This window comes from Squalius cephalus (genome assembly GCF_949319135.1).
Source record: "Squalius cephalus genome assembly, chromosome: 17".
NCBI lineage: Eukaryota > Metazoa > Chordata > Actinopteri > Cypriniformes > Leuciscidae > Squalius > Squalius cephalus.
The window spans coordinates 37,187,894-37,214,001 of record NC_137138.1 but is presented as its reverse complement, the minus strand read 5'-3'; the positions used below and the strand labels follow the sequence as shown (position 1 = coordinate 37,214,001).

The window sequence follows — 26,108 nt, the reverse complement described above, 5'->3', positions numbered from 1 at the left end:
TACCACCGACCCCAGGGGGTTAAAATCAAGCAATCTATCCCATGGTTGTTGAGGAGGTAAGAAGGGAAAATTTTAAGATAGATAGATAGATCATTTATTGTCCCTTAACGGGAAATTTGTTCTCACAGATTATCGTACAGCACACGCAACTGGCATGTAACAGCAACAACAAAACACATGTAACAGCAACAACAAAAACACAAAAAGGTGAATGTTCAACTTTGTAGCCTATTAAGGATTGAAATTGCAGATGGTACAAAGCTCTTTTTGAAACGAGCCCTTCTCCATGTTAGGGTCCTGTATCTTCGCCCGGAGGGCAAGAGAGTGAAGTGGACGTTGAGGGGGTGCTCTGGGTCTGTTATTATTGTCCGGGCAAGGCGGGCTATTGCTCTGTCATTGAGTTCTGAGATGTTGGGTGTAGGGGAGTGTATTATTTTTGAAGCTATGTGTGTGATTTTATTCAGTTTGTTTTTGTTGGTGACTGACAGCATGGTGTAAAAACTGGTGGAGCAGTATAACAGAATGGGCTGGATAATACTTGTGTATAGGGATGGGCATCATTAAGAAATTATCGATATCGATGCCATTGTCGAGTCTGCTTATCGATGCGATTCCTTATCGATTCCCATATCGATTCCTGTACCATTTGCTTAGGGTGGCTTTGAGAGTTGTTGGCTTTGAATGTCTAATTTAAAGTGGTTTTAGAGAATGAAAACCAAGTGTGCAATATCAATACAGAAGTTGAATGCTTTGACATTTCTAAAAAAAGTAAACATTTCTAAAAAAAAAGCTTTGTATTGTAAACACACTTAGTCGTGTGTGCTAAACTATAAAAGAGTAAACAACGCATCATGGTTTACATTTTAACTTTAACTTTTATTGTTTTCACAAAAACTTCAATTAAATCCTTTAACATTTAAAAATTTCTAGCAGTTCTTGTGCAGAAAAACAAGCATGTCTGCTTTTTCTGGGAGGATCCTTGATCTCTCCAGGCTGATCATTGGTTACTTACATCTAGCATTAATATTTTGATATAATTTATAGCCTAAGCCAACCTACCATTGTTTGTGGAGCGCAGGCTGTCAAATATAGGCCTAGTGCACTCCTGGTATTTAATGCCATGGATGTTATTTAAATATTTGAGCATATTTGTTGTAATCCCCCCTGAGATGCTGACACGCATAAATTATGACAGTTATATGAAATATGCGTCCGAGGTTTTGCGTTCCCAAACGTACATTATCGGAAACCTAAACAAACAGGACATGAGGAGCAGTGGCGTTTTCTTGCGGAGGCCAAGGGAAGCCAGGCTTCCTCACTTTTTCAGAATATAATCGTCATTTAATAAACACTTTTGTTTTCACAGTTTACGTAATCCTTCTGTCATCTCCTCATCGTCTCTCTTCATTCATTACTGAGCGTTTTATAATGTGTAAAACAGCGCCCCTATAAAAGTGACATGGTGAATGAGCGTTGAAAACATGGTACTGCACCCTGTGTCTGTGAGGAGGCCAGGCTGAGTTGGCGTCCCTTGATAGAAAAGAAAAGAATGATTAACCAATCAGGTGACGCTATTGTCACGACACTGCTCCCCTGTGATTGGTCAGGACAGTGTCAAGGGAAGCCATGAACTTGTTGGCATCAGGCCAATCACATCACGTTATTATCGTCAATGAATGAATGAATGTGTGGATTTGTGTTGACATCTTGTTTAGCTAGTTAGCTAAAATTATTAATTGTAATTATGGAAGGTGGAGATTTGGACTATTTGATAAAAAACCGTTTTTTTACGTGATTAGTTCTTACTGTGTCTTGCGTGCTTTGATTAAGCAGCATGAGTGCACTTTGTTGTTTATTGTTGTGAATAACTGCTAATAATCCTCGCATGAGGGTCACACACCGATTTAAAGGTGTAAAAGAAATGAAAAAGGTTATCTTCTTGTTGCTTACCGTCCATTTCCTATCTATCTGCGAATGTTTTAATGAAAAGACCATAAGATGTTTAAGAGGACTGACTGTGTGTGTGTGTGTGTGTGTGTGTGTGTGTGTGTGTGTGTGTGTGTGTGTGTGTGTGTGTGTGTGTGAGAGAGAGAGAGAGATCGCGTCTGGTCTGAACTGCCCATTTAGCGATGTGTTAAACTTATTTTTTTAATGTGATTATAAGTTAGTTCTTCTTACTGTTTCTTTCGTGCTTTGATTAAGCAGCATGTGAGTGCACTTTGTTGTTTATTGTTGTAATTGTTTGTGAATAACCGCTATTGTATATCCTTACATGAGCGTCACACCGATTTAAGGGTGTATTAAATGAAAAAGGTTATCTTCTTGTTGCTTACCGTTGGCGTTTCCTATCTGCGAATGTTTTAATAAAAAACACCATGAAAGATGTTTGAGGACTGACTGTGTGTGAGTGTGTGTGAGAGAGCGCGAGCGTCCGTGCTCAAAGTGTTGGATTGTAACAAGCGTAAGTCCCGGTAAGATGATGCTGGGCGCTCTAATAGTTCATCCAAATAGCTATATATAAATGGTATAACGTATGATTTTCTGCCCCCGCCCCTTAAAACACACAGCTTAGAGGTTGTGTCTTAATTGGCTTCCTCAGAAATTTTCCCCACGCCACGCCACTGATGAGGAGACTGATATGGAGCAGCGTTTACTATGAACGGAACTGATCTGCGCGCATATAAATAATTAAAGCCTCGTGCTTCTCTGTAAAAAAAAAACAGCGCATATATTTTTTGCGCATATCACAGCCTTTACGATTTCATGATAGCACTCTGCTATTTTATGATTGTAACTTGTTTTAAATAGATCGCGTAGCCATAGAAAACGGTGTAATAATGCGGTTCATGGATTCTATCTAAACAGGCTATGAAAATGTGAACTTGGAATATAAATCTGACGGCACGCACTTATCACACTGTTGGATTGACTTTGTTTACTTCTGTTGGCGGTAAAGAAGATCAAAACAGACTAGCGCGCGAGCCGACAGCATCACCACCACTACCATCTCTCTCTCTCTCATCAGAGATGACGTTTCACGGCCAAATCAAATAAACAATCGGAGGAGAGCCCTTCTAGACAATCAGAGGTGAAAAAGGTGGTAGCCTACCTTCTCCTACCATCCTGGGGAAAAATAATATTGCACGCGGGAATGGCGCTTTTGGGGGATTTAAAAATCCAGTCACATACTGTGACGTCGTGCCGCGAGTCCGCGACGCGGGAATGGACGGAACGGAACGTTCGGAATCGTTAGTGGAATCGTTAACGTGTGGACGTGTACGATTCCGATGGATCGGAACGTTTGGAACCGGTTCCAAACCGGAACCTGGAACCGATTCCCAAGCCTATTTGTGTACAGTAGTAACAGAAGATGAGGGGCAATGTAAAGGGAACTTAGTTTTTGTAGAATGTGCAGACGCTGTTGGGAGCGTTTATGGATGTACTTTATGTGATAGTCAAAAGTGAGCTTGTTATCCAGGGTGAGTCCAAGATATTTGAATTTCTCAACCTGTTCTATTATGTTGCCATGAATGGAGATCCGACTGAGACTGGGTGCATTAAAGACCAGTTCTTTTGTTTTCTCAACATTGAGATGGAGAAAATTATCTGTGCACCAGTGTGTAAAGTGTGATATCGTGTCATGGTACGCAGCAATGCTAGTGTGATTGTTGAGGAGAGCCAGGATTGCAGTATCGTCTGAGTATTTGTAGTATGTTGTAGAGTGTGTAAAGAAAGGGAGAGAGGACACAGCCTTGAGGAGCTCCAGTGTTGGTTATGGTGGTGCCCGATGTGACAGACCCTATCCTCACAGCCTGTGGCCTGTTGCTCAAGAAACTATGAATCAGATGGATGTAATGAGGTGCAACGCTAAGTTTACGTAGTTTTTTTAATCATCTGATGTCGTTGAATTGTATTAAAAGCTGAGCTTAAGTCCACAAAAAGAACTGCAGCAGAGTTACCAGATACTTCCAGGTGTTGAAGGAGGGAATGAAGGAGACATACAACAGCATCCTCCGTCCCTCGCCTGGCTTTATAGGCAAACTGATGTTTGTCCAGCTGTGAATTGACTGTTGACAAGATGGTGCGCAGAATCAGTTTTTCATAACATTTGCTTGCTATGGGTGTGAGAGCAACAGGTCTGTAATGGTTGAGCTCTGATGGACGGGGTTTCTTTGGTAGAGGAATGATGGTGGACTTTTTCCATAAGGTGGGCCACCGTGCTGTACTGTATGACTCATGCATTATGGAATACAGAACCGGGGAGAGTTCCATTGCACAAAGCTTGAGCACCCTAGCAGGGATGCAGTTGCATCCGCCGACCACTGTGGAGCGCTGTGGACATGTGGTTTGATGCGCTTCAGTTCCTGTCTGTAACTAGGAAGAAAGACCAAAACATTATGGTCCGAGGAGCCCAGAGGAGGATGAGCCCGAACAGTAAATGCATCCAAAACATTCCCGTAACACAGATCCAAGACATTTCCCTTCCTTGTGGGACAATGCACATACTGATGGAAGGAAGGCAGTACGCTGTCAAGACTGCAGTTATTGTAATCGCCCATATAAAACACCGGGGCTCAGGGGTATTTACTAAACATTGAGTTAGCATTCTCCGCTATTATCTCTGCTGCTGCTTGTATGTTCGCATCAGGTGGACAGTAAACACACCCAAAAACCACCGTGGGGAATTCTCTTGGAAGATAGAAGGGGTGTAGCGATAATGTTAATATCTCTACGTCCGGTGTGCATATGATGCTGTGTATTTTTATGTTGGTGCACCAGCGCTTGTTTATAAAGACACATAGTCCTCCACCCCTCTCCTTACCTGACTGACGGGTCCTGTCAGCCCGGACGGTCAAGAAGTTGTCCAAGTTGATCTCAGAATCCGAGATGGATTCATCGAGCCAGGATTCAGTTAATGCGATGATACACGCGTCCCTGAAAAGTCTCTCCCCCTGACACTTGGCATGAAGTTGATCCATCTTTTTCCGGAGGGAACATACATTGGCCAATATGATAGAAGGTAATGGAGGTCTAAAAGGACGCCTTCTTAACCGGGCACGGACACCGCCACGGCTGCCCCTTTTCCTCGGTCGGATCTCTGGAGGGATGTCAGCCGGTTTCTCGTTGCATAGAATAGATGACCGGAGTTGCAGAAGCTCATCCCGGCTGTAGGTGAGTAGTGTACCTCTGGTAGCATCTGGCTGTAGTGGCGTGAGCGCGGTGCCATTCTTGATAATCCACAAGATCGCAAGGGTAATCCACAGCACTTTCAGCATTATGTCGTTGCTTGACTTAACCATACACACTTGACGAAGACTTAATAACAAATAACTCAAATAAATGACGGAAAACTAGACAAAGCCAGAGAAGTAACGTGAGCTGACATGACAAACGTGTTGTCGCAGCAGAGCAAAAACTTTTTTGAAACAAAGTGCCGAACTTGAAGGTACCTAAAGAAATAGTTCACAGGTAATCCATACAACGATGACACATTGGTAAAACTTCCAAAGATACCATTGGAATACAAATCAGCAAATATGTTATGGGGTGATGCGGGGTAACTTTTTATTTTGCTACATGCCATGAGATTAATCAATGCATGCTGATGAATAATTTATAACAATAATAATTAATCTGCATACCCTAGTTTTGCACTGATGTAAAAAGACTGACAATGACACAATAAGTCATGTTAGCAAAATGTTTTAATCTTTTAACTATAAAAACTAAAAACTATAAAAAAAAACATGCATGTTCTTTAATGTTTGATTATAATTTTACTGTCTTCACATAGGGATGGGAATTGATAAGATTTTATCAATAATAATGCCAGTGACGATTCTAATTATCGATCCAATTCTTTAACGATTCTCTTATCGATTCTTGATAGCACTGTGTGGAAAAATGTAGTCATATGTTTTAAAAAAAACAAGTGGTTTTATTTATTTTAAAATTTAAGCTTGAGTTAGCAAACTGTACTTTTTATATAATTTATGTAATAAATAGAACCTTATTGTAAATTGCTACTGATTAGTTATACACCGATTCAGACGTCTCCTGAGTTCACTATTGGAAAGATCAGTTGTTTTAACCTTTCATTCAAATGAATCGGTTCAAATGAGTCATTAGTTCGCGAATTGGATGTGTCGTGCGCGTTGTGTGATTATCCTAGCAGTTAGGACATGGACATCCAAGATTTCTGTCAACATAGAAAACATTTCATCACTGTATAGTTTTATTTTGTTTAATTAAAGTGTTGTTTTATGTCAGCTGAATGTCCGGAACGCTTTTCAGAGAAGATAAGGAAACTTATTTAGCACAATTTACACCCAACAGTAATTCAGGAAAAAAATCTCTGAATGAACTCGAGAACTCGAAGCGACAACATTCATTAGTCAAAAGTATTGGGGACACATATTTAGTATGTGTTTTGTGGTCTTATTTCAGCAACTTACATTTTTAGTTTTTTTCAATAACCACGCATAAACATTATTCTCTTAAAAATTCAAACATATACATGTATGTTGATCACATATTTTGGTAGCCCTGTTTGTGCTATATAGAGTAAATTTACACCTTTGCCATTATCATGTTTATAAATAACTGAAAATAGCACAAATGTCAGAGCATGTCAGAACACCTCCAGGGCCCAGAAAACCGCTCAGACCCCAGAGGGTTAAGCCACAACAAAGAGGGACATTAAACGTCGTAAAAATATTAAATAAATATATTGTCTTATCTGAATGAGCAGTCAGGGTGATTTTCACAGAGCAAATTTTCAGAGCAAATATTCTGGGCTACGTCATACAATTTTCAAAGGTCTTGTGAAGAAATAATCAGTATGGGTTTCATGGCCTTATTTCAGTGAGAATTTTTTTTTGTATTTTCACAAACCACACATAAATGTCATTATCTCAAAACTACAAACTTTTACATACATGCTGCTGATATATTATTGTAGCAGAGTTTGTGCTGAATACAGTGTAATTAGACTTTAGCCATGAAAATGTCACAAGTAACAGAAATAACCAGAAGCATGTCAGAACACCTCCAGGGCCCAGAAAACAGCTCAGACCTCAGAGGGTTAAAAAAAGAATGGCTTTTGATTGTTTGGATTTATTTAAAACACAACATAATCCAAAGATACACAACAAATGACAAAAAATCACTTATTGAAAACAATGATCCAAAGACAGAGACCTTTGTGCCATTCCTAAAAACATTGTGCATACCTTTCATTTCCAAGGTGTTTGATTTTCACTTTACCATGTTCATGTAGACTCATGTGAATGTTGAAGTCAGCAGGACTCAGTGGCATCTGGGCCCTGAAAAAAAAAAGTGAACATACTGATATCAATAGAAGCTATAGGCCACGGTTTGGGGAATACATTTTATTTGATTTTTTTAGGTCTGGAATTCATAGCAGCTTTCTTTGGCCAAGGCCCGCCCATAAGGCCGTTTGACCGACATGTCAAACAACCAATTACAGTTCGTTTCGTTTAGCGTCACGTTTCGTTGCGTGGAAATGTCCCCACAACAACAGACCGGCGTGCAACAAGTCAGTCAGCATAGAAAATCAAAGAAGGAGAAGAAAACAAGCAGTAAGTCATTGATCTGTTCGTGCACGTATAACAATGGCGTCTGCAATACCACATCTGATCAAAACACCGAGTAAATCAGCAGGAAACGCAATTACACGTCTGCGCTTTGTTTCCCGGCGGACCGAAAAAAAAAGCGTCACTCGCGCCCTCCGGAAATCCGATAAAATTCAACCAATCAGATGACAACTTAGACATTCCTGAAGTGTTTCCAGTTAAGTGTACCATATGCATCAGACGTTTAGCCAACGTTCCGTGGGTGTGACGTCTGAGGCTGAGACTACTTCAAATGTTTCGTTATGATAATATGAAATGAGATCATAGTAAAAACATGAAGCCGTTTGGTGCGTTTTGCTTTTCAAACACGATCGCGATCCAAAATATGAAACATTCAAACGTGATCGCGCTCTAAAATATGAAACATTATGGTTACCATATAACATATCTACGTTTGAGCAGATATCCACAAACGCAGTAACAGTAAACACGGGTCTAAATATTATCATTTTCACTATATATCTAACAACAGTTCAACTGCAATGTGAAATTTATGCAACAATAACAACTAATATGTAAGAATTTCTTACCTTACATCTTTCTTGTCTTCAAATCGCATTCTTTTTCTTCTGAGGTAAATCCAATGTAAGTTCACGGTGCCCCTTTCAAACTCGACGAAAAGCAGAGACTCGTGAAGTTTTTTGGTGCTTTGTTTTTGAGGAAATGATCGAGTTCGCGTTCCATGTGGAGATTTGCATGTGAATATCTTTTGCGCTCGTGGGCGTGGTCAAATTAAAAATAATGAGGAAGCGTTTGAGAAGCTGGACATCTTGTTGGTTTTATACAAATTACTTAAACAGACAATATTTGTTTTCAGTTTGAATCCGATCATTTAAAAGTACACACTTAAATGTTTATAAAGGTATATGGCTCATAAATGTGTGACAAGTATTTGCTGAGTTTTGTTTCAGTTTATAGACATGCTCAAAAAAAAAAGTTCACCGCGACGGAGAGGCAGAACGCACACCCTGTTTATTTTCTTTATTTTACAAAAGCACAATGTTTTGATTTGATTGTAAGTGGACACATACAAAAGTAGAAATATCACAGATTCTTTTTTTTAATATGTCTTTTTTCTGTATGACCATAAATGACGGAGTAATTTAAGTTTATTGTGCTACAATGTGAAGAAAATCCAGCAAAATGCGCAGGCGCGTTTGTCGACCCCAGAGGGTTAAACAGGAACAGAAGACCCCGCTTGAATCGTTTCTTTGCAAGAAGGATGTTTTTGCTGGTTTGCCGACTGGATACAGTAAGAGTCTAATCTACCAGTGAGCTCCGCTGGTAGCTAAGTGTATGGGGTTTATTGTTGTGATTGATTGCGTAGTGTTATCCAATTGCGTGCAGTGAGATTTTCAAATGCATGCTTGGCGCTGCCCCGCGGGCTGGCCGATTTTCATAAGTCGATGCCAGACCATTAATCTTTCAGATTTAGGTCTGGATTTCCAGGCTAATGTTTCAGGTAAGGTGTGTTTAAATGAGAAATGTGTGCCTTCAAAGAACGGATATACCACCAGAGAGGAATAGTAGTATACAAGTATACAATGTATAAAAGATAACAATTATGTTGTGGGACTGGGCTAGATAATGTAAGTATATTTGTATAGCACTTTTCACAATATAGATTGTATCAAAGCAGCTTCACAGTATTAAATTAAAATGAAAAAATACAACAAGGTTTGTTTCTAGTGGAATTTATTGATTGATAAAATAAAATTAAATATCCCCAAAATATCTTGATAAGGCTCAGGTGTGGCTCTGTTTTGGTTTACTTGAGGCTGAGAATAGGTACCAAGAATAAAACCTATTCTGTCTCAGTGCAGGGGTGTGTTGTGGGTCATTAAAGGTGCTCTAAGCGATGTCACAAGTTTGAACATTTTTTGTCACGTACAGCAAACATCTCCTCACTATCCGCAAGCTGCCTGTCCCCTGAACACACTGAAGGATGACCGACAAGAAGGATTTGGGGGGTTAGTGCGCGGAGGAAGAGGGAGGGTCTAGCTAGCCTCCGTTTTGGCTGACAATATTTTGAACGTCAACAAAAAATGACATCACCCAACATCACTTAGAGCACCTTTAACTAGCTGAGACTTGGGCAAGCTATGGCCAGTGTGTTGCCCTTGTCTTTGGCCACTACAGAGCCGTCATTCTTTGCGTGATGTGGGACAAGGAAAAAGGGGTTCTGTGGAACGGAGCTGGGCCTGATAAATGTTCATATTTGTGAGATTGTTTAAATTCCGCATATTGCTAACCCTTGTGTCACAGTAAAAACTGCCAAATGACCCATTCGTACACATAGAAACCACAAAATAGTGAAAAAGCAACAAAAAAATTGACGAGAGCAGTCAAATATGAGCCTTAGTGCATAAGTTAAGTTTAAATTTCGTACATTTCTCACCATTATGTCACAGCACAAGCAGGGAAATTACCCATTGATATTCAGCGACCGTCTCAATGCAATAGTGATGAGCCAAATTTTTTTGTATGGAATAAGTTTTCAGAGTGCGGCTTTGGAAATGTACCGTTCGGTACCATAATTCATAACTCATATTAGGCCTAAAAGAGTGAAAATGTGGACACATGCATTCGCGGGACAGACTGTTCAGGTGCACAACTCTCACAACCTAGCATATGTTCACACATATTTGGAAAATGCTCACTGAGACTTCGAGGGGCTATCTGGAAAACTCAAAGTTATGACCCAGTGTCTGATCCAAGAGAATCAGGTATCAACACATCCGGCCCGCTCTCCCAAGAAGATTGGTGCCTTTCATTTCGACATACACCTTGCTTGTTCGTTCTCATGACAATTGTGATTTTGGCTTGACTCTGGCCAGAGAGAGACCGATCAGGACAAGAGTACACAATACAGCAATGTGCTTGGACTTGTTGCAAGCAGCAAAAAAAAAAAGGCTTTACAATTACATAAAACATATGTACACTCACCTAAAGGATTATCAGGAACACCATACTAATACTATGTTTGACCCCCTTTCGCCTTCAGAACTGCCTTAATTCTACGTGGCATTGATTCAACAAGGTGCTGAAAGCATTCTTTAGAAATGTTGGCCCATATTGATAGGATAGCATCTTGCAGTTGATGGAGATTTGTGGGATGCACATCCAGGGCACGAAGCTCCCGTTCCACCACATCCCAAAGATGCTCTATTGGGTTGAGATCTGGTGACTGTGGGGGCCATTTTAGTACAGTGAACTCATTGTCATGTTCAAGAAACCAATTTGAAATGATTCGAGCTTTGTGACATGGTGCATTATCCTGCTGGAAGTAGCCATCAGAGGATGGGTACATAGTGGTCATAAAGGGATGGACATGGTCAGAAACAATGCTCAGGTAGGCCGTGGCATTTAAACGATGCCCAATTGGCACTAAGGGGCCTAAAGTGTGCCAAGAACACATCCCCCACACCATTACACCACCACCACCAGCCTGCACAGTGGTAACAAGGCATGATGGATCCATGTTCTCATTCTGTTTACGCCAAATTCTGACTCTACCATCTGAATGTCTCAACAGAAATCGAGACTCATTAGACCAGGTAAAATTTTTCCAGTCTTCAACTGTCCAATTTTGGTGAGCTCGTGCAAATTGTAGCCTCTTTCTCCTAATTGTAGTGGAGATGAGTGGTACCCGGTGGGGTCTTCTGCTGCTGTAGCCCATCCGCCTCAAGGTTGTGCGTGTTGTGGCTTCACAAATGCTTTTCTGCATACCTCGGTTGTAACGGTTATTTCAGTCAAAGTTGCTCTTCTATCAGCTTGAATCAGTCGGCCCATTCTCCTCTGACCTCTAGCATCAACAAGCAATTTTCGCCCACAGGACTGCCGCATACTGGATGTTTTTCACACCATTCTTTGTAAACCCTAGAAATGGTTGTGCGTGAAAATCCCAGTAACTGAGCAGATTGTGAAATACTCAGACCGGCCCGTCTGGCACCAACAACCATGCCACGCTCAAAATTGCTTAAATCACCTTTCTTTCCCATTCTGACATTCAGTTTGGAGTTCAGGAGATTGTCTTGACCAGGACCACACCCCTAAATGCATTGAAGCAACTACCATGTGATTGGTTGATTAGATAATTGCATTAATGAGAAATTGAACAGGTGTTCCTAATAAACCTTTAGGTGAGTGTATATTTGATTTTATTTGGCCGAATGAATTTAAAGGGATAGTTCGCCCAAAAATGATATTTAAGCCATAATTTACTCGCCCTCAAGCCGTTCGAGATGCATATGTCAATCTTTTTTCAGACGAACACATTTTCAGTTATTTTAGAAAATGTCTTAGATCTTTCAGTGGTTATAATGTGAAACTATGGGGCTCACCTCATTGAAGTTCGAAAATGTACATGTATCCTTCACCAAAGTAATCCATCCGGCTCCAGTGGGATAAACAAAGGCCTTCTGAGGGTAATCCGTGCGGTTTTGTCGTAAAAATATACATATTTAAAACTTTATAAACGAAAATAACTGGCTTCCGGTGGTGGTCGGCGCGCGTTCATGGAGATGAATGCTGGCGTGTGACGTAGGACGCTACGCAGGAAGTGTCGTGACGTTGAACCGCAGTCAGAGAGCAGAGCAATCAAAACTCAACGTTTGTTCTACGTCATGACGCTCCATACGTAGCGTCCTACGTCACACGCCAGCATTCATCTCCATGAACGCGCGCCGACTGATGAAAGATCTCTGAAAGATCTAAGACATTTTCTAAAATAACTGAAAATGTGTTCATCTGAAAAAAGATTGACATATGCATCTCGAAAGGCTTGAGGGCGAGTAAATCATGGCTTAAATATCATTTTTGGGCGAACTATCCCTTTAAGTAATTTAATCTGCCTGATTATATTGTCTGCTATATTTGCTTATTTATTATATTATTTATTTATTTGCTTATTTATTAAATCCATGTGGGTGATAAGATAACATAATCTGATATAACATAATCTGATACAGAATATAATGTATATTGTAGGCCTATATGCAGGGGCGGACTGGGATAAACATTCAGCCCTTGCACTGTAGACACACAAACACAGTATACTGCCAAAAATTATTGTATACTGCCAGAAAGCATTTCAAGGTCAAAGGGGCAATGTCCACTGGGTCACCTCCCCTCCAACCTTTCTCAACTTTTTTCTGATAAAAACACTTTTTATGAGACATTTCCTCAGTAGCAGAACTTTCACTATAACTTCATCTTCAGAATTCTTACCATATCAGGAAACGATACTCCAGGTAAGATGTGATTTTAAAATATCAACAGGCAGGCAGTGTCAGTGTGTGTTGGAGTAAAGGTTGAGAGAAGGTTAATACAATGCTCAGCAAATCAATCTACATGTTCACTGAAAGGAAAAGTTAATGCAAGTTTTCAGAGGATAGACATTACAAATTTTGAAACCATGAAGTTGAAACTGGAGAGGCTAGAAAGTGCAAAGTTGTATTTAACTTTTTTATTTTTATTATCTTTTATATTACTGTTTTTATATATATATATATATATATATGTGTGTGTGTGTGTGTGTGTGTGTGTGTGTGTTGTGTTGTGTGTGTCCTGTGCTAGCAGAATGAGTCAGAATGTTAATTATTTTTAATATCATTAATTCATCTTTGTCTCTAGGATACGTACTAACAACTTTTAAGCTGGCTATGATTAAACCACGTGTTAAAAAAACGCTACTTGATTGTAAAGAATTAGTCAGTTACAGGCCGATCTCAAATCTACCTTTTCTGTCAAAGATTCTAGAAAAGGCAGTATCCTCACAACTATATTCCTTTTTAGAAAGAAATTCTAATGAATTACAAAAAAAAAATAGAAAAATTAAAAATTAGAATATTGTAATGCTCTCCTGGCTGGTCTTCATGCTTGCACAGTCTAACCTCTGCAACTGATCCAGAACGCCGCAGCTAGAGCAGTCTTTAATGAGCCGAAGAGAGCAAACGTCACTCCTCTCCTCACTAAACTGCACTGGTTGCCAGTTGCCGCTCGCATCATATTCAAGTCACTGACGTTTGACTACAGAACAACCACTGGTTTTGCTCCCTTTTACTTTAACTCATAACTACTTGGGACTTATGTGCGATCCAGAAACTTGTGCTCTGCAAGCGAACAACGTCTTGTGGTGCATCATCTCAAAGAGGCACAAAATCTCTTTCTCGGACCTTCACCTGGACTGTTCCCTGCTGGAGGAATGACCTAACTCAATCCATAGCAACTTTCAAGAAACGGCTGAAGACGCTTCTTTTTCAACAGCACTTGATCCAGTAATACTAACACTTTCTCCTCTATTCTATTCTAGTCTATTATATTTTTATTCTATAATAAAAAAATAACAAACAAAAAAAATGTAACATGTACTGCGTTAGATTTACCCCCTGGGGTCGACAAACGCGCTGGCTGGATTTTCTTAACATAGTAGCACAATAAACTTAAATTTCTCTAAATTAATGGTCATACAGAAAAAAGAAATATAAAAAAAGAATCTGTGTTATTTCTACTTTTGTATGTGTCCACTTACAATCAAATCAAAACATTGTGCTTTTGTAAAATAAAGAAAATAAACAGGGTGTGCGTTCTGCCTCTCCGTCGCGGTGAACTTTTTTTTCTTGAGCACGTCTATAAACTGAAACAAAACTCAGCGAATACTTGTCACACATTTATGAGCCATATACCTTTATAAACATTTAAGTGTGTACTTTTAAATGATCAGATTCAAACAAAAAAAAAAAAAAAAAATTCTCTGTTTAAGTAATTTGTATAAAACCAACAAGATGTCCAGTATCTCAAACGCTTGTTCATTATTTTTAATACGACCACGCCCAAAAGCGTAATACGAGCGCAAAAGATATTCACATGCAAATCTCCACATGAAATGCAATCGCGCTCATTGCCTCAAAAACAAAGCACCAAAAAACGTACTCGGTTACTAACGTAACCTCGGTTCTCTCTAGAAGAGGGAACGAGTACTGCGTCTTAGCTAAGACGCTATGGGGAAAAGTCTTTTTACACGAAGTACTGAAGCAAAAAATTATCCTTAATTTTGAATTATTGTAAAATGCATTGCAGCAGCATGTAGCCTATGCACGAGACGGCTTGCTCGCCCATTGGCTACTCTGCGGCAACTGCTTAAGCCTATCGAGCGCAGGCTGATGCAACATCAGACCAATGAGGGCGCTTCGCGCCCTCCTTGCCACTTCCCGCCGAGACGGGCGTGGCTTAGCCCTATAAAGGGCGCTCGAAAAGGCTGACCCAGTGATTCTTTCATCGCCGAAGCGAACCAGAGTGAGTCGTACGCACGGCCGGGAACGCAGTACTCGTTCCCTCTTCTAGAGAGAACCGAGGTTCCCTTTCGTGGTCACTCCGAGTTACGTCGGATGACGACGATTGGGGTTTCGCTTAGAAGCCTATCACCTTCGAGTATTAGAAAACGAGCCAATGGCAATGAAATGCCATGGGTCTGCGGAATTTGCATAGCGTAACTCCGCCCGCCGCAGGGGGTATATAAGGAAGTACGCGAGCACAATGCAGACATGCTTTCGCTTCGGAGCCGAGAACTTCTCCACTCCTGTAAGCCAAATATTCTGAGTTAGTCTTCTCTTACCTTCGAGACGAGCGAACTCTCCGGTGTTGGTGTGACGGCGATTTCAGCGAGTGCTCACTACCCTGCTGGTCTGTACAGTGATCTGACAGTTAGTGTGTTTCTCCCTGTTCGCTTCAGCATCCGCGGAGTTTATCCTCTCACAAAAAGAGCTTGCACGCGGCACGTCTTTTCAAAGATGCCTCGCCCGTGCACTTCTGGTTGCGGTCGCGAGATATTTTTCTCTGATGGGCATGAACACTGCTTAGCGTGTTTGGGCGTTGATCACGCTAAAGCAGCGTTCATGGATGACTCATGTTCTCACTGCGGGAACATGACCATCTCCATGCTGCGGTCGAGACTCAATGAGCTCACCAGAGCGAGAGTCCCCCTACCCACACCCCGATCTACTGACTCCGAGAGGGCTAGTATTTCGGCTGGTGGCCGGGGTGACCTGAGGGTGACTGTGTGGGACATACCGCCGACACGTTCGCGGTCCACACACCCCTCTTCAGCAGTGGTACCCGCAAGTGTACAAACTGAGACCGCTGGTCCCTCTTCGGAGCCCCAGCGCGTCTCGTTTGGAGCTCCAGAGGAAGATACTATGTCGATCGCGGCATCACAAGGTGGGCGCGAGTCCTCGGGAAGTGAGGATTCGGCTGCGTTGCCGCCCTCGGGCGTGCCAGCGTTGCCCGAGTCTGATCCCGAGCTGACCGCCATGCTTTCCCGGGCAGCCGCGGCCATTGGTGTTGAGTGGTCCCCGCCACCTGATCCAGTGCGCTCGCGGCTGGACGATTGGTTTTTGGGAGCGGCCGCTGACACCCGTCGCCGCCCAACCCCAATTCCTTTCTTCCCGGAAGTGCATGAGGAAGTCACGCGGTCCTGGAAGGCTCCCATGTCTTCTCGCGATCGTTCGTCGGCTTTCTCCGCCTTTCCTCCCCTCGATAAAGCTGATGCTTGTGGGTACACTGGGATTCCCACGGTTGAACGTTCTGTCGCGATGCAGCTGTGTCCGGCAAGCGCTTCATCACGTGGTGATCCAAAGCACCCTTCCAAAGCCTGTAGATTCTCGTCTACTATGGTGGCGAAATCTTACAGAGCGGCGGGACAGGCAGCTGCTTCACTGCATGCCATGGCCATCTTACAGGTCTACCAGGCCAAGATGCTCCGTGACATGCACGAGGGTAGGACAGATCCAGGGCTCTTTGATGAGCTGCGCGCCGCCACTGACCTCGCTCTCCGGGCGACGAAAGTGACCGCGCGCTCCCTGGGTTTGGTGATGTCCACAGCTGTGGTCCAGGAGAGACACCTGTGGCTGAACCTGGCCGATATGCGTGAGCCTGAGCGGACTCGTCTGCTCAACGCTCCCATATCCCAGGCCGGCCTTTTCGGCGGTGCAGTCGAGGACTTTGCCCAACAGTTCTCGACTGCTCAGAAGCAGACTGAGGCCATTAAACATATTCTGCCCCGGCGTGCTGTTGCTGCTAAGCCACCGGTTCAGAGTCCTCAGCCTGCTCGCCGCCGAGGGCGCCCTCCTGCGGCTCCCGCCCCTCCCGCACGGCCCCAGCAGCAGTCATCGGGGTCGCGTCGTGGAGGAAGCCGCAGGAAGGCGCCACAGCCCTCTCCAGCCCCGCCGCCCGCTAAACGCCAGGCTAAGCGGCGCTCCTGAGACGGGCAGCTCAGGATTGGCTTTCCTTTCTGTTCAGGAGGTGGTAGCAGGGCCACTCCTTCCCCCGGTGGAGGGCCGGGGGAGAATCTTTTGTTCTCCACTCCCCGCTGCTCGTCCCACGACGGGCAGCACCCTAATGTGGTTAAAGACAGAATCGAAATCCCCAATCCTGAGCCCACAGAGCCCGAGGGCCGCAGTGCGCGCCACCCTCGGTTCCCGCCACTGCCGCCCTCCTCTGTCCCAGAGGTGCGGGATGACAGCATGCGCCACCCACGGGCCTCGCTCCTCTCATCCCCCTCTGTCGCCAGACCCCTACCAGAGCACGCCCCCGTGGGACGCGCGCCCTCCCCTGGCCTCCTCTGGCAGGACGCAGTTAATGACCGTGCCCCCGCACAGGGCCGCTATGCCACCCTCGCCGGTGCCGGTCATTCCGCCTCGCTGCCCCACCGACGGTACGTCTGTGGTTCGTATGACCCCGCTGGTGCACTTTCTGGAGGCCTGGCTAGAGCTTCCCAGACTGTCCCGCTGGGTCGCGAGAACCATCAGGCTCGGCTACGCGATTCAGTTCGCGCGATCTCCTCCCCGCTTCAGGGGAGTCCGCTTCACTATGGTCGGTGGCAATGCCCCTGTCATGAGAGCGGAGGTCGCCACCCTGCTGGCGAAGGGTGCGATCGAGATTGTCCCTCCAGCCGAAATGAAGTCCGGCTTCTACAGCCCTTACTTCATTGTACCCAAGAAGTCCGGTGGGTTACGGCCAATCCTCGACCTACGCGTCTTGAACCGCTCCCTTCACAGGCTGCCGTTCAAGATGCTATCGGCCAAACACATCCTCCAGTGTGTGCGGCCGCAGGATTGGTTTGCAGCGATCGACCTGAAGGACGCCTACTTCCATGTCTCCATTTTACCTCGACACAGACCGTTTCTACGGTTTGCTTTCGAGGGTCAGGCATACCAGTACGCGGTTCTCCCTTTCGGACTAGCCCTGTCTCCTCGCGTCTTTACGAAGGTCGTCGAGGCAGCCCTTGTTCCCCTCCGGGAACACGGGGTTCGCATCCTGAACTATCTCGACGACTGGCTGATCCTAGCTCACTCTCGAGACCAGGTTTGCGAACACAGGGACCTAGTGCTCCGGCACCTAGTTCGTCTGGGCCTTCGGGTCAACTGGGAGAAGAGCAAACTCTGCCCCGTGCAGAGGATCTCTTTTCTCGGTATGGAGATCGACTCGGTCGCCATGTGCGCGCAGCTTACGAGCGAGCGCGCGCAGTCACTGCTGACTTGTCTTCGTCAGTTCGAGGGCAAGAGTGCGGTTCCACTGAAACTTTTTCAGAGGCTCCTGGGGCATATGGCATCCGCAGCCGCAGTAACGCCGCTGGGATTGCTTCATATGAGACCGCTTCAGCTTTGGCTTCGCGATCGAGTCCCGAGGTGGGCATGGCAACACGGCACGCTCCAAGTCCCAGTGACTCCAGCCTGCCGTCAGACCTTCACCCCGTGGGCGAACCTCAATTTTCTACGGGCCGGAGTGCCCTTAGAACGAGTTTCCCGGCATGTTGTTGTATCAACAGATGCCTCCAACACGGGCTGGGGCGCCATGTGCAATGGTCATGCTGCCGCGGGCTCCTGGACAGGACCCCAGCGCCTTTGGCATGTCAATTGCCTCGAGTTGCTGGCTGTACGTCTCGCCCTGCACCGCTTCCGGGCGTTGCTCAGGGGCCAGCACGTACTAGTCCGATCAGACAATACCGCAACAGTAGCGTACATCAACCATCAAGGTGGTCTACGCTCCCGCCGTATGTCGCAACTCGCTCGCCACCTCCTCATATGGAGTCAGAAGCATCTGAGGTCGCTTCGAGCCATTTATATCCCGGGACACCTGAACCAGGCGGCCGACGAGCTGTCTCGAGTTCGGCCTCTCGCTGGAGAATGACGACTCCATCCCCGGACGGTTCAGCTGATTTGGGATCAGTTCGGCGACGCACAGGTAGACCTGTTTGCCTCCCACGACTCGTCCCACTGCGACCTGTTTTATTCCCTGACCGAGGGCACGCTCGGCACGGATGCACTGGCGCACAGCTGGCCGCGGGGCCTACGCAAATATGCGTTTCCCCCAGTGAGCCTCCTTGCGCAGACCTTGCGCAAGATCAGGGAGGACGAGGAGCAGGTCACTTTGGTTGCCCCGTATTGGCCCAACCGGACCTGGTTCTCCGAACTAGTACTCCTCGCGACAGCACCTCCCTGGCCAATTCCTCTGAGGAAGGACCTCCTTTCTCAGGGACGGGGCACCTTATGGCACCCTCGTCCCGATCTTTGGAACCTCCACGTGTGGCTCCTGGACGGGACGAGGCAGGTTTGAGTGGTGGCTACCATCACTTCCGCTAGAGCATCGTCCACGAGACATGCCTATGCGTTGAAGTGGAACCTCTTCGTCAACTGGTGTTCTTCTAAACATCAAGAACCCACGAAATGCCCCATCAGTGTCGTGCTTTCCTTCCTGCAAGAAGGGTTGGAGCGAAGGCTGTCTCCCTCCACCCTGAAAGTGTATGTGGCCGCCATTGCCGCCCATCACGAAGCAGTCGATGGTAAGTCTCTGGGAAAGCACGACCTGATCGTCAGGTTCCTGAGGGGAGCCAGGAGACTAAATCCTCCTCGTCCTCCCCTCGTTCCGTCTTGGGATCTCTCAGTGGTTCTAACTGCCCTGCAGAGCGCTCCATTTGAGCCTTTGCAATCAGTGGAGCTTAAGTTCCTGTCAATGAAGACAGCGCTCCTGGTTGCATTGGCCTCCATCAAGAGGGTAGGGGACCTGCAGGCATTTTCGGTTGACGAAGCGTGCCTGGAATTCGGGCCGGCTGACTCTCACGTGATCCTGAGACCCCGGCTTGGATATGTGCCCAAGGTTCCTACCACACCCTTTCGAGACCAGGTAGTGAACCTGCAAGCGCTGCCCTTGGAGGAGGCAGACCCAGCCTTGGCACTGCTCTGTCCAGTACGCGCCCTCCGTGCCTATGTAGACAGAACGCAGTGTTTCAGGACCTCAGACCAGCTCTTTGTCTGTCATGGTGGGAAGCTGAAGGGAAAGGCTCTCTCAAAGCAAAGGTTATCACACTGGATAGTGGATACCATTGCTTTGGCATACCAGCAGCAAGGTCGTCCGTGCCCCCTTGGTGTGAAAGCCCACTCCACACGTAGTGTGGCTTCCTCTTGGGCTCTAGCGCATGGCGCCTCGCTAACAGACATCTGTAGAGCTGCAGGCTGGGCGACACCCAACACATTCGCGAGATTCTATAATCTCCGAGTAGAGCCAGTTTCTTCTCATGTACTCGCTTCAACCAGCCGGTGCTAGATTCTGCTCAGGTGTCTTCGCTTGCTCGCCATTCCTCTCCACGGACGGGATACGTGCGATATTTTCCTCAGGTGAGTCTGATAAGCTCTGAGTTTCCTCCAGCACTGCTTATGTCAACGCCTGAGTTATGCCAAAATTCCATACTCAGCTTTTGCGCTTGACTAGGTGCCACCATGTGCATGGTCCCCCCTCTAGGCGACCCCCACATGTGTATTCCGCTGTAAGTCTCCTTGTGAGCGTGTGTCTTTCCCTTGGCAAGCCACCTTGCCACCCCTGGGGTTTAAAAATTCCACCTGCGGCTGGACACCTCAGTGATCTTCCATATGCAGCCTCTGGCCATATGTGTATTCTAAGTCCCCCCCATCAATGGCTGGGCGTAATTGCATACTTCTCTCTGGAGATATGCTCCCCAGTGTACCTTGGTATCCCTGTGTTAAGTAGGACTCCTTCGTTCGTGCTAGTCTCACAACAGGGAGCTCAGACTTACGCAGGGCACTGGAAGACAGCCGAGGTGGCGTGATTAGACTGGAACCCCAATCGTCGTCATCCGACGTAACTCGGAGTGACCACGAAAGGGAACGTCTCGGTTACGGATGTAACCCTCGTTCCCTGAGTGGGAACGGAGACGTTACGTCTTCCTGCCACTTCCACTGTACCGCTGAAAAACGCCTGGGGCCAGTCTCGGCTCCTCAGCGAAGGCATGTCTGCATTGTGCTCGCGTACTTCCTTATATACCCCCTGCGGCGGGCGGAGATACGCTATGCAAATTCCGCAGACCCATGGCATTTCATTGCCATTGGCTCGTTTTCTAATACTCGAAGGTGATAGGCTTCTAAGCGAAACCCCAATCGTCGTCATCCGACGTAACGTCTCCGTTCCCACTCAGGGAACGAGGGTTACATCCGTAACCGAGACGTTACGTTAGTAACCGAGTACGTTCTCTTACAAGAGGTCTCTCGTATTGCGTCTTAGCTAAGACGCTAGGGGACCCATTGTAAAATGCCGTGCGTGCTGTGACCAACACAATAAACCTGGAAGCAACCCAGGGTCTACCGTGCACAATCACCAAAAGGACTTCACAGGGAGTCCTGGAACAGGAGGGAAACCTTCTGTCCCTGAATAGTAACGTTCATAGACGTAATAATAATATAACACCACAAAGATAGGGCAAAGAGCCCGAATTAGTGTGGGAAATTTTTGGGGCTTATGTAAAACTGCCCAAGTAACCGTCAGAAGCGCAGTGCGCTAGGGAACCAGTACCCAAGCAGGTAACTGATCCAGCTATACCGTCAGTAGTTTAGCCTGGATGGCGGGGACTTCTAGGTTATAAAACCTAATAAATGTAGACGGCGAGGCCCAGCCCACCGCCATACATATGTCCTGTAAGGAAATCCCACTTGATCAAGCCCACGAGGAGGCAACGCCTCTCGTGGAATGCGCTCTGACACCCAACGGGCACTGAAGCCCCTCGGCAGTGTATGCTAGCGCTATAGCATCGACTATCCATCTGGATAGACTTTGTTTCGAAACAGCCGTTTCCTTGGAACGTCCACTGAACGAGACAAACAGCTGCTCGGTCTGTCTGAAGACGGCAGAGCGGGACACATACGCTTTCAGAGCCCTAACAGGGCGAAGAAAACCCAAGTCCCTTTCCTCGCCCGACACCGGGAGGGCAGACAGGGAGATATCCTGTGCCCGAAACGGCGTATTGAGGGATTTTGGCACATAACCGTGTCTAGGTTTGAGTATGACTCTTGAGTCATTTGGCCCAAACTCTAAGCACGCTGCGCTCACCGAGAGCGCCTGCAGGTCACCTACGCGCTTCACTGAAGCGAGAGCCAACAAAAACGCTGTCTTGAATGACAGATGTTTGAGGCTAATTGTTTGGATGGGCTCGAAAGGGGAACCTTTCATGGCCTCTAAAACCGTAGAGAGGTCCCACACCGGGACTGAGGGAGGTCTGGGAGGATTTAGCCTCCTAGCTCCCCTGAGGAAGCAGATGACTAAATCGTTCCTTCCTAGTGACTGGCCCAGCGTTGAAACAGAGAACGCCGCGATAGCCGCCACATAGACTTTGAGCGTGGAAGGGGCTCTGCCCTTATCCAGCAGCTCCTGTAGGAAGGAGAGAACCTCCGTCACCTCACACTCGAGGGGTGACCGACCCCGAGCTGTGCACCAGCTGGAAAATACTGACCACTTTGAGGCATAAAGCCGCCTAGTAGACGGAGCTCTAGCCTGAGTGATAGTATTTAGCACTTCCACTGGGAGATCCACGGGTACCCGTTGAGAGCCCATAAGTGGAGGGACCACAACTCCGGGTGAGGGTGAAAAATCGAACCCCTGGCCTGCGAAAGGATGTCCCTCCTTAATGGCACTGGCCACGGTGCGGTGTCTGCTAGCTGCACCAGAGCTGGGAACCAGGGTTGGTTCTTCCAGAGCGGCGCAACGAGTAGCACTGAACATCCATGTTGATAATTTAACACTCCTACCACCCCAACAATAGTTGATAATACCTAGAATATCTAAATCGACTGCTGGCGGTAGATCCTTTTCCTATTTAGTAGGGGTGTGACGAGATCTCGCGAGATTAAAATGCGACGAGATTTCTCATTGAGGTGAAACTTTGTCTCGTGAGTTGTTGTGATGTCAGCGTGATGGAGCGTGAGGGTGAAATTAGTATTGAAGATGCCCCTGCCACTTTTAAATCATTTGTGTGCCGGGCCAATCACACACACACACCGCGCGCGCACACACACACTCACTGTCCCTCGCTCACTCACTCACTCACGCGCTCACACACACGCACACTCACTGTTGCTCGCACTCTCACTCACTCGCTCACACTCAACCCGTCGTGGAGGACCGTTAAAATTGAAACATGCTAGTCGTTCTGTCGTGATGTCCTGAAGCATTGCAAACGCGTAGGTTGTCGCCCACTATGACAACGATAGAATCTTGCCTCCCGACGTCCGTTGTCCTTTACGAATCTCCATGAAACGGATTGTGCCAAAATCGCGCTAAAATAGTGTAATCTGTTAGCCTGGGAAAACCCAGACTACTTCCGGCGAATTTTAATTCTCTCTCCAGGATAGTCTGGAGAAGAGCCCATTCAAACTCTGAAATCGCGCCACCAATCAAAAACGTTTGGGGAGGGATTTACATGCAACGCATTCTCATCCTAGGGCGTCATAATCAGGGCTTGACATTAACTTTTTTGCTCACTAGCCAATGTGGCTAGTGGTTTTCCAAAGTTACTAGCCACACAGCATTTTTACTAGCCACATTTTTATTGTTGTGAAATTACCTGATAAAAGTTGACTATGGCGTGCTAAAATGTACTTGAACTAGATTTACAACCCTTTTAAATGTAAAACCACTGTATACACCCAAATCAAGACTACATAAATATATAACAGTACAGGTCATTATCATTAGCTCTGATAAGGTTGTGTGTAAAGCTCCTTTTTTAAAATAAAACCATGTATTGTGTATTATGTCGCCACATTGCTCCACCGGCATATGACATAACTCCAGCAGGTTCTTTGTTGTCTGTCACTAGCGACAATACTCATTAGGGCTGTCAAAATTGCTCAAAAATGACCTTCAAATATTCCCTCTAAAAAAAACACATAGCTTATATTCAAACTATTCGAACATCTGGTTGCGCATTTTGTCATGACGCGCATTACGTCAATAACAGGACAAATTAATACAAAGAGACATAACTACTTGTATAGGTAGTTTATTTAAGTTTAAACATATTTGACAACGTATTACCTACACGAAAAGAAGGAAATCAACTAATGGCCAAGACCGCAGACCTCACTCACTCTCGCTCGCTCACTCGCAGGCACTCTTTCTCTCTCTAGCCCTCACACTCAACACCAAACGCAAATAGAGCATCTGGCGCGAGTGTAAAGACGCGTTTACGCGCGTCTGGAGGTCTTGCGGCGCGAATGAGGCGTCACACGCTCTGTGCATAACAGTTTAAAAATGAACAACAACAATAAGCGAATGTTGAGTGCTGATCAAGAGTTTAATGCAAGCCATTTAAGGTCGCGACTCTTATATAGCAGGCTTCATTCAGTGATTGAAACAAATATTATTAACATTGATTGAAGTTTTACAGTATATATAATCGACATTGAATGCTCCGAGCGTGCTGTGCAGTGGTAAACATGGAACTTTTCCTTGACATGAAACGGTAAATAATCAAACCAGTGGAAGCCTGCAGTGCATGAAACTGCTGTATCAAACCTACATTATTCATACAATATCTATTCAGTCAGTACAGTAGCCTACACTTCAGTAATGTTTCTGTTTAACGTTGAATAAAATGACCCCTCAGGCAGCGCGCCCACTCGCAAAGCAGACAGCCGCGCCTCTGCTACCGCGGGCGTTTTTCCACATTCGAATATTAATTTTCACCTTCGAAATTCTGTTTTTTAAAACTATTCGAATATATATTCGAATTTAGAATATTCGTTGACAGCCCTATGGGAGTTGTAGTGTCGTAGTGTCACACTTATTTCAGATGCCTTTTGAAAAGACTACAATTATTCAACCCGCCAAAGTGGCTAGTTGGAGTGACTGTGTTACCCGCCACGAGCAAAATCCACCCGCATTTGGCGGGTTGGCGGGTGTTAATGTCAAGCCCTGGTCATAATACCACGCTTTTGAAATTTCTTCAATATCCGACGCGAAGGGCACCCTTTAGCGTCAATATGTGACGCCAGTTATGGGTAGGTTTAGGGTTAGACCGCTAGGAGGCGCCTCCTAGGCTCATATTTATCTGCGTCTCATATTGACGCCTAAGGGTGCCCTGTGCGTCGGACATTGAAGAAATTTCAAAAGCGTCAATATATGACGCCTTGGGTGATGACGACAGCGCAGAGACGCTGAAGGAGATTTCATTACAATATTCGTATATAAACGAATCAGTTATCGCGTCTGTTTTGAGCGATTTAAACTTACCGTTTTCATTAAAACCGGAGCAAAGAACAACACTCGAAGCATACGTCATCTCCTTCATCGATCTGATTGGTTTTAAGAGTATCAAATTGCGCCCAGAGGAATTTGAGCTACGTCGGTTGGTGACGCCCCTTTGGAAATGATTTGTCTACATAGCTTCCCCAGACCCTATACTCAGTTTCAAGTGAGAAGGGTCTGGTTTTAACCAGGCTAGTAATCTGAACCAGGCAGGTAATAAACATTTGACCTATCACGCAAAGAACCTATTAAAGCACTAAGACATGGGAACAGAATAGCTAACATTCACATATCACAAGTCCTATCGGCATCGCAATATTAAACAATGTTCACACATCGCAGCTTTTCCTCATATCGTGCAGCCCTAGTTACTGCCCAAAGGTCTCAACTGCTGCCAAAAAAAGTCGACATGCTTATATTCTTGGAAAAAGAACATGACCATAATCTTAGGCTGTTCTGTGTAGTTAATTTATCTCTTTTTCATGCTTGAAGGAAAAATTTGTTTCTGTTTGAACTTGTAGTTTTGAGAGAGCAGTACTTTGATTATGGATACACACTTACTGTTTGCATTTTAAGTGTTATTTCAGTTATTTATATTTATTTTATTTTACCTGTACCGGTACCGGTACCTGACTTTTCCTAAAAGTGTCTGTATTTTCATTTAAAATGCTTTTCATATAAATTACACGTAATGCAAAAAAACTAATTAACATATTTACCCATTTCGGCCATAGACGGTCATATTGACCGCACTGAATTTCGCAGTATTATTATACATATACACAACAATAAAATGCTAAAAAATACACAAAACATATTCCACAACAAATCATTTAAATGTAATGATATTCAGAACAGAACAAT

General features: G+C 45.3%; 1 protein-coding gene across 6 annotated transcripts in view; it reads left to right on the top strand.

Annotated features, from left to right (window-relative positions):
- The window catches only part of LOC307174564 (uncharacterized protein), a 215,002-nt gene that overhangs the window by 34,190 nt on the left and 154,704 nt on the right, over positions 1 to 26,108 (top strand). For 3 of the 6 annotated variants that reach the window (XM_079898454.1, XM_079898457.1, XM_079898456.1), the window contains exon 1: positions 12,848 to 12,907. The exons of the other annotated variants lie outside the window; for them this stretch is intronic. The gene's annotated coding sequence lies outside the window, so the exon portion shown is untranslated. Of the gene's footprint in view, positions 1 to 12,847; positions 12,908 to 26,108 lie in introns of those variants that run through there. 6 annotated transcript variants of the gene reach the window in all.